Here is a 7,647-nt window from a genome sequence, read left to right as displayed (position 1 = left end):
AAACTTTTATTCCATTTTCAGTCTCATGAGAAGGATGAGACAATACAGATGTTATAATTCAATCAGAAGCTGACTATTTCCTGATTACAATACATTATAGGTGTTTCTTGGTCTATCAGCTTTTTGCCACACCATGTTGTAGATGCCTTAAAGCCAATTATTTCAAACTACCCCTTGTGGGTCCCTCTACAATGCATCTTTCATAGCTCTATTTTTCCAAAGTCTTATTTGCAAGGCCATCTTTTGAAACTTTTTTCCAGCTCCATTCCTCTCTCAACAATATCTGTCCTAGTCCATGGCATTTTTAAGTTAGCATTTCTTGTCTCAAGGTTTATAAACAGATTCACACTGGCCTTCTATTAGGCCCTACAAACTTTCTACAAATCCATTTCCCACATCAGTGCACTTGGCTCCTTCTCTCCTCATTGTGCCTGGTAAGCACAGGAGCCCAGAGCTCCTGCAGAACCCATCACAGCACTCAGTGGGAGCAAACTTGTGTCCAGTCCTCACCTGGAGCTGTGGTGCCCAGCATTCCACCTCACTGGAATGAGGAACTGTTCCTGCTCTTTCAGAAGGAGCTAAGGAGGTTTGGCCTTCAGATCAGCTCCTTCCCAGCTCTTGATTTGCTGCCCTGGGGGAGCTGCTGCTTGTGGCAGCACTTGTTTCACAGCTGACAGCCCTGCTCTGCTGGCCTGCAGCCATTGCAGGAGCTTTTGCTGGTGACATTGAACGTTTCAGACCTTCTTAAGGAAAACTCAGGGCAGAACTTGTCAAAAGAGCATTGCCTGGATGATGTTTTTAACATTAGATCTTTCCTTCACCAGTGTTGATGTCCATGGGCCTGTGACCCCGAGTGGGTGCTGCCTCCTGAAATCCCAAACGGGGCAGGATGTCTCCCAGCTCCAACCTGCCTGCTCCAGGGGCAGTGTGCTCCGCTGGTGACGGGCACTGGCAGGGGCTGTCCCTGCAGGTCTGTGCAGCAGCAGGGCACCCCCCAGCTCGCCATCCCCACCTGGGGCAGGGGCACGGCTCTGGACAACCTGGGGACATTCTGCTGAGGAGGTGTCCCTGCAGGGGATGGGGTCCCAGGAGCTGGGTGATGTTGTCCTTCTCCCCTGTTTATACACAACTGCAATGGGGTCCACGATGGGCAGGGGATTCCTGACCAATGGGGGGTCCCGGTGAGGTTACACCCATCAACATGGGGGGAAGGGGGGAGACGAGTGCAATGGAGGGCACAGAAAAGGGAGGAGGAGAGGTGGGGAGGTGGCCACTTTGGGGTGTAAGAGCAGGAAAACTTGGAAATGGAGGCAACAAAATGGTGGGGCTGGATACGTTGCTGGCACTGTTTTGTGGGGAATCAACAGGAGGGGGAAGTGGGTAAAGGGGCACAGGAGGGAGGATGAGGGGAAGGTCCAGGGCAGCAGACGCTTTGCTGTCCAGGCAAAGGGAGAGAGGGGATCGGGAGGCGTCAGGGGATCGATAGCAACCCTGGGCCAAGTGACAACGACTGCCAGCCCATTGCCCCTCAGGTGAGGAAGGGCTTTGGGTACATGGGGACAGGAAGAAGGGGAAGTGGTTTTGAACTGGGGACCAAAATGTTTTCCTGAATTTTCCCCCGATTGTTTAACTGAATCACAAAATAAAATGAAAATAAGGATAAATGGAAAAGAGGATAAAACTTCCCCACTTTAAAATTTCCCTCCATTTGTAAACCAAATAACTTGATCCCAACCACATCCAAAACTCAAGCAATAAAACTGATTCCCTCATAACATTCACAAAGTATTTGGAAAGAAAATGAAGAAAAGCTTTCCAATTTCCCTTAGAAAAACAAATTCTCCAATCAACAAGGGCACCCACAACCTTGGAATAGACGTGTCTTTGAGGAGGACTCAGCTTAGGGTGATCAAGGTTGTTGCCCATTCTCAGACTTTGTTCCCACACCCAGCAGAACAAGGAAAATGAAAAACAGAAGACCCTCATATATATATAACTTACAGTTGCTCTTTGGGCCATTGCCCATTGGGTCAATGAAAATCTGCTGGGCAGGTGCTCAGCCCCTCAAGTGGCCTCCGCTACTCCGGGAGCTCTTCGGCCTCTTCAGTCTTCGGAGGGTCCCGGTCGCCCTTCGGACAGCCCCCACTAAAACGTGAGGGCTTCTCCTGGGGAAAGCGGCTGCGCCAACAGCGACTTTTGTCCTGCAGTGGGAGGCTGCAGGAGACACTTCTTCAGGGATCTCTTTGCAGAGGCCGCACGCTGGGCGCCACAGGTTGTGGCAGGTGGTGCTCAGAGCGCTGCAACCTTCCCGAAGAAACTTCTTGAAGAAGACACCTCGGGGCACAGGCAATGTCTGTGCTCATGCCGAGGGATTTCAGCTCTTCTGTGATCCCGGCGACGCAGGAGGAGAGACGGGGTCTTGGTGTGGGGTTCCAAGGAGAACCTTTCCTGAGCTTCATCCTCAAAAGGGTCCAGGGACAAAAAGCCACTCAGGCAGGGAAAGCAGGGGTTTATATTGTGATCTCAAAGGGCAGGACAGAACACTAGAGTGAATGGGATCAGGGCACAGGGCAGAGCAAAGGGGAAGGACCAATGGGTTGCAAGGGATCAACATAAAGCAACAAAGGATTTTGGGGGTGAACTTTTTGCTCTCCCTAACCAGAGGTTATGGCTTAGGGGTTGGTCCTCCAGGGGAGTACAGCAGGCTTTTCCTTGGCCAGTTCTCCAGCCTCCACACAAAGTACCTTAAAAATCTTGAGTATCTCAAAGTATTAATGAGCCCCACTGAGTGTTGTTACTGACAAAGCCTCTCCAGGGACTAATTACAGCAGATAATTGGGGCCATGATTGCACAAACCTCTCAGACACTCCAAGGCAAAAGCAAACCCCAAAGTCCTTTGAAAAACCTGCAGTCCCTGGGAGCATTCAGGAGCCCCCAGGGCCATTCCTGAGCAAGGCTCCCCAGGGACTCCTTCCAGCAGATCCTTGAGGCCACTGGGATGTGGGCTAGGGGGGGATGCTGAGGGCAGGACAAGGGGCTGGCAGTACCCAGCCTGGCTGGGGCTGTGCCAGGAGGCCCCAGGGCCTCAGGACAAGGTGTCTCCTCACAGCCCTTGGTGGCACAGACCCTGCTGTGCCCCAGGGCACCAAGACTTGGCTTCTCTTTGTCCCCTCTTGCCATCAGTGCCTGAAGTTATCTGCTCTGCCTGAGTCCTGAGGACACTTTCTCAGTCCTGTCCCTCAGTGGGACCCATTAAAAGTCAAAGAAACTTTGGAGTTGGATTCTGACTCGGAGTTCTGGAGAGATTTCTTCAGCTCCCTCTCAGGGACTGATGTTCAGGGCCTCAGCACAAAGCCCCAGGGGCTCATTCAAGTCCTGGTGCTGTGTCTGTGCTGCTGAGCTGGGCCGGGCTCCTGGCCCAGAGGCAGCTCCTGGCAAGGGCAGCAGAGCTGCAGAGAGACAGCTCTGGCCAGGAGCAGCTCCTGTGCACAGCCCAGCAGGGCTGGGGCACTGCCTGCAGCCAGCCCGGGCACAGCACAGAGGCACAGAGGCACAGAGAGCTTCAAGCACTCAGGGCTGGGAAGGGGCTGAGAAGTGCCTGGGGCACAATCACTGCCAGCCCTTGGCACAGCAACCTCTGGCTGCAGGACAATGCAGCTGCAGCTCCTGCAGTGATCTCCTAAAGCTGCAACATCCCAATGCCTGCAGACTCTGTGAGTACAACTCTGAGTATTTCTGGTGCAGGGGAGGTGAAATGCTCATGAAGCTCTGATGTACTGAGGGGTTCTGATCAGTCACAGAATATTCCCAAGACAAGGATTTTGATAAAAATGAGGAAATTTCCTAAGACTTTGTATTCAGTTTCCTACTATTGGAGAATGGCAGGGAGGGGGGGATAACTATTAAAGGATGATTATGGATTTTGACAAGTGCCTGAAACATCTGAACTGTTACTTTTAGCGATCAATAGGTTCACAGGAGATCCCTAATGTGCTTTCAGCCACTCCTCTGCCCATGGCCAGGACCGGCATCACCTTTGCTGGACCCATGAGATTCAGTCTGAGCTGTCCTTTCTCCAAGCTGCAAACAGAACCTGCCCCCAGCCCATGCCCTGCAAACAGGCTGTAGGGGCACAGGGAGTGCACAGAGATTTGGGGTCTGTGAGTGCTGGTGTGGAGAGATCGGGCACAGGGAAACACCTGCAGGAGGAAAGTCTCCAGGAAACAGAGAGAAGATCAGGGAAGGAGAGAAAACAAAACCCAGCAATGCTGTGGCAGGCTAAGATTAGAGATGTGCACAGGATCCCCTGCAGTGCAGCCCCTCCCTCTGAACAAGCCCCCTCCCTCCTGTGCCCCAGCCAAGCCTCTGCCCTCAGGGCCGGGGCTCCAAGGCGCGCAGCCCCTCCTGTGCAGGCAGAGCTGCAGCAGAGCCGTGGGGCAGCTCTGCAGCCCCGGGCCCAGGTCCCTCTGCAGAGCACAGGGCTGGGAGCAGCTGCCCGGCCCTGGGGGCTCTGGAGGGGGCACAGGTGGCTCAGGGTGACGCTGTCCCCAGGGCCCGGCTCTGGGCAATGCTGTCAGTGCAGCCAGGGAAGGAGCTGCATCTCCCTTCATCCAATGCCATCAGAAGGACACTTGGGAGTCTCCCTGAGATTTCAGTCCAAGCTGGGAGCTCCAATCCAGGGTGCAAACCTGTCCTAGAGCATCTCTGAGTCATGAGATTGATGGGGAAAGGCAGAGGTGTTCTGACTCTGAAAATGCTGCTGGGTTGGTGAAATGAGCAATGTGAGTCCTTGGCTACAAATGTGCAGCTGGGCTGGGGTGGATCCATCTGCTCTCAGCAGTACCTGGTGACATTTTAGGGGAAGCATGGGAAGGTGATCACCCTCCACCTGAGACAGGTTAAAGCCCAGAGAAACTCTGAACAGGTCACAATGACAGACCATCTCTCCTCAGTCTCCACTCATCACTCTGCCTCACAGAACTTGCTCTGTTCTCCCTGAGTGCAGCAGAAATGCTGAGGGCTTCTGATATCCAAAAACACCAGAAGAGATATGAGGAAACTTATAAAAAAACCCCAGAACTCTTGAACACAAAAGGATGTGTCTGTGTGTGTTTTGGGGAGAGTGTATGGGAAATGGCTTTGATTTTGGTTACAGGGATCTCCTCTAACTCTTCACTGTCCTTTCTCCACGAACAGGTCCCCATGGCCAGCCCCAGCAAATGTCCAACAGCAGCTCCATCAGGCACTTCCTCCTGCTGGCATTGGCAGACACGCGGCAGCTGCAGCTCCTGCACTTCTGCCTCTTGCTGGGCATCTCCCTGGCTGCCCTCCTGGCCAACGGCCTCATCATCAGCGCCGTAGCCTGCGGCCACCACCTGCACACGCCCATGTTCTTCTTCCTGCTCAACCTGGCTCTCAGCGACCTGGGCTCCATCTGCACCACTGTCCCCAAAGCCATGCACAATTCCCTCTGGGACACCAGCACCATCTCCTACTCAGCTTGTGCTGCTCAGCTCTTTTTCTTTCTGTTCTTTATCACAGCAGGGTATTCACTGCTGACCATCATGTGCTACGACCTGGATGCTTTCAGGAACATTAATCTGCTTGCCAATTTCTGAAAATCACTTGTAATACAAGTCATCTTTAATACTTCTTGTGGGTTTCAGTTTGGCAGTTCTTTTTCTTTGTTTTAGTTTTTTTCGTATTGTCCACAAAGAAATGTCATTGTTTGTGCCGTTTCTCATTTTGTTTCTCTCCGTCTTCCCTGTGGCCACAGACTGTGTCAATGAGCTCTTGGTGCCTTTAAAGGAACTAAAGGATCTCCCAGCAGAGTTTTCTGCAGAGATGCCCTTTTGTTGCCTTCTCGGGAGCGGCAGCAGCAATGTCTGTGTGCAGAGCTGGGGCAGATCAGGGCTGGCCCAGCAGCTGTGCCCAGCAGCAGCAGCAGCAGCACTTGGTGTTGCCAGTGCTTCTGCCGTGGCCCTGCCCCGCTGCCCTGGTGGCCCTGGTGTTGCTGCAGGGCCTGAGTGCTCTCGGGGCCGGGCACAGCCCTGGGGGTGGCAGTGCCGGGGCTGCAGCAGGGACAGGCCATGGGCACTGCTGGGGCAGCGCTGACGCCTCAGGCCAGGCCCTGGGGGCTCCAGGCTCCTGGCCCAGGCTCTCTCAAGAACACGACCAGGCCAATGCTAAGCACAGAAACCCCCGTGAGCAGCCCCAGGCTGGCCGTGGGCAGGCTGGGGGCAAACAGCACGGCTGGGGCTCTGCAAGGGCCCTGGGGCAGACGGGAAGGAGCAGCAGAGCAGGGGCTGATCCATCCCCAGTGCGCTGCACAGCCCAGGGCAGCGTCCCAGAGCGTCCTCATGCAGCTGCCAACAACATCCCCCCTCTGCAGCCCTGGCCTCTCCCCCAGCTCACACAGGTGCCCCATCCTTGCAGGCACAGACACGGCAGCACTGGCTCAGCAGCCCCTGCTTGCATTGCCCACAGCAGGGGCAGCACCCCCATGCTGTTGCTGTGGGGACATGAACCTGAGGGAGCACAAATGCCATCAGCCCTGGGGCCAGCAAGGGCTGGGGGACACCAGGGAAACCACTCAGCTTTGTCCTGGCCTCTGCACTCAGCCAGAAAGTTTGTTCCCATCAGCTGGGAGTTTCCTGTGCCACTGCAGACGCTGTTGCTCAGAGCCAGGGCTGCCTGGCAGCCACCCCCAAACTGCCCTGAGCATTTCCTTGGCTTCACCTTTGCTTTCTTTAGTCTTTCCTTGTGCAAATTTCCTCCCATTGCCCAGCCCTGTTCCCTCCCCTGCAAACAGCCCATCCCTGGTTGCCCTTTCCTCTCTGGCCCCACTGCCCATTGCAGTTCCTGACTTGGCCCCATGGGAACGTCCCTTGGGCAGCAGGATCATCCTACAAGTGCTGCAGGAATTGTCTGCAGGCTCCTGCAGTGCCTGCTGCTGCTCCCTTGCCAGAGGCAGCCCAGGCCAGGGGGGCACATCTGGGCTGCTGTGTCTGCCTCTGGGGCTCCCTGTTCTGGGCAGTGAGGAGGAGCTGCACAGGCTCTGCACGACTGACAGGATGGGCTCTGGGGCTGCCAGGAGAAGCTGAGGGACCTGGGCTGCTGGAGCTCCTCAAGAGGAGCCCAGGGCTCATCCTGCAGCTGCTCCAAGGGTTCTTTCAGAGAATCCCAGAATCAGCAAGGCTGGAACAGGCCATGGAGATCATCAAGTCCAACCTGTGCCCTGACACTGCCTTGTCTCCCCTGGGCCTCCTCTTCTCCAGGATAAACAAGCCCAGCTCCCTCAGCTGCTCCTCAAAGCTCTTGTGTTCCAGACCCCTCCCCAGCCTTGTTGCCCTTCTCTGGACACGCTCCAGCCCCTCCATGTCCTTCCTAAATTGGGGGCCCAGAACTGCAAACAGCACTCGAGGTGCTGCCCAAGCAGTGCTGAGCACAGGGGAACAATCCCTGCCCTGCTCCTGCTGCCCACACCATTCCTGAGCCAGGCCAGGAGCCATTGGCCTTCTGGGCCACCTGGGCACACGGCTGCCTCATGTCCAGCCTGCTGTCCATCTGTCCCTGCAGGTCCCTTTCTGCTCTCCAGCCCCTCTGGCACCTTGTGGAGGGAGGGAGGCAGGGAGGGAACGGGTCCA

Source organism: Agelaius phoeniceus, unplaced genomic scaffold, assembly GCF_051311805.1.
Source record: "Agelaius phoeniceus isolate bAgePho1 unplaced genomic scaffold, bAgePho1.hap1 Scaffold_105, whole genome shotgun sequence".
Lineage (NCBI taxonomy): Eukaryota > Metazoa > Chordata > Aves > Passeriformes > Icteridae > Agelaius > Agelaius phoeniceus.
This window is presented reverse-complemented; position numbering follows the sequence as displayed.